The 1,698-nt window shown below is 48.2% G+C and overlaps 1 pseudogene across 1 annotated transcript in view; it reads left to right on the forward strand.

Annotated features, from left to right (window-relative positions):
- The first annotated feature begins 318 nt into the window (after window positions 1-318).
- LOC308279024 (vasculin-like protein 1) overlaps window positions 319-1,698 on the forward strand; it is an 18,997-nt pseudogene continuing 17,617 nt past the window's right edge. The window contains exon 1 of the transcript in view: window positions 319-324. The product of the transcript in view is annotated as a vasculin-like protein 1 (transcript). The remainder of the gene's footprint in view (window positions 325-1,698) is intronic.

A 1,698-nucleotide genomic window follows, 5' to 3' on the forward strand; every position in this document is an offset into this window, starting at 1 on the left:
ACAGGGTAACTGCTTGGATTTGCCATCTTAGGAACAAAAGAAGGGGGTGGAGGCCCTTGGAGCTTTGGGGCGGGAGGCTCGCATCCCGCAGAGCTGGCACTTCACAGAGGCGAGCGGACCCTGGGTATAGGAAGGCTCAGGGGCCATTGCTGGACCAGACTGGCGGCGCCCATGTGTGCGCATTCCCGGAGCCCCGGCCTGAAGGTAGGAAGCTCGTGTTCCCTCCTTCCAGCCATCAGGGAGCCGCAGTGACTGCTGCAGCCACCCAGCCACCGCCACAGCGATCTGGAGTCACTGTCACACATCCCTGTCGTAGCGATGGGGGTGGGTAGGGTGGAGGGTTCACAGTTGGATTTGTACTTTTTGTGCGTGTGTATGTGTGTGGCACTGGGGATAGAACTGAAGGGCATTCTAACTCCAAGCTATGCCCCTAGCCCTATTTTATTTATTTATTTTTTAATTTGAAAACAGGGTCTCGCTACGTTAATGAGAGTCTCACTACTTGCTGAGGCTGTCCTGGAACCTGCGATCCTCCCGCCTCAGCCTCCCAAGCACTGGGATTACAGGCATGTGCCACCTCACCTGGCTCCTATTTTATTTTTTCCTTGTAAAACAGGTCTACGTTGCTGAGGACCTTGCTAAATTATTGAGGCTGTTTTCCAACTTGTAATTCTCCTGTCTCAGCCTCCCAATACTGAGATTACAGGTGTTTACCACCCTGGCCAGGTTTTTGTTTATTTGTTTGTTTTTATTTGGAGGTCTCGCTATGTTAATGAGAGTCTCACTACTTGCGAGGCTGTCCTTGAGCCTGTGATCCTCCCGTCTCAGCCCCCCAAGTACTGGAATTACAGGCATGTGCCAGCACACCTGGCTTCCCCCAGCCCTATTTTATTTTTATTTTGAAACAGGGTTTCTGAGAATCTCACTACTTGCTGAGGCTGTCCTCAAGCCTGTGATCCTCCTGTCTCAGCCTCCCAAGTACTAGGATTACAGGCATGCACCACCACACCTGGCTTTTATTTTGATTTTGAAACAAGGAGGGTCTTGCTAAGTTGATGAAAGTCTCACTATTTGCTGAAGTTGGCCTTGAACCTGCGGTCCTCCTGTCTCAGCCTCCCAAATACTGAAAATATAGGCATGCTCCACCAAGCCTGGCTGAGTATTTTTCTTCAAGGCAATTGAGAAAGTAAAAAAAAAAATTGGATGCCAGGTAGACAGTAATCCAGATTAATTCTGTATACTCCTAGCTAATGAAAACATAGGGTAGATAAAGAGGAAAAGTAAAGCTGGGTACAGTGGTACAAGACTATTGTAATCCCAGTACTTGGGAGGCTGAAACAAGAGAATTACAAGTTTGAGAGTAGCCTCAGCAGTTTAGCAAGGCCCTCTGTAACTTAGGCTTGGATTCAAATTAAAAAATAAAACATGACGGGCGTGGTGGTATACGCTTGTAATCCTCGCGCTTGAGAGGCTGAGACAGGAGGATCGCACGGGTTCGAAGCCAGCCTCAGCTACTTAGTGAGGTTCTCAGCAACTTAGTGAGACCCTGTTTCCAAATAAAATATAAAAAAAGGTCTGGGAGTATAGCCCGGAGGTAGAAAGCCCCTGGGTTCCATCCCTAGTACCACACACACAAAAATAAATAAATAAATAAAACATGAGCTGGGCATGGTGGCGCATGCTTGTAATCCCAGCATT

Source organism: Muscardinus avellanarius (genome assembly GCF_963383645.1).
Source record: "Muscardinus avellanarius genome assembly, chromosome: X".
NCBI lineage: Eukaryota > Metazoa > Chordata > Mammalia > Rodentia > Gliridae > Muscardinus > Muscardinus avellanarius.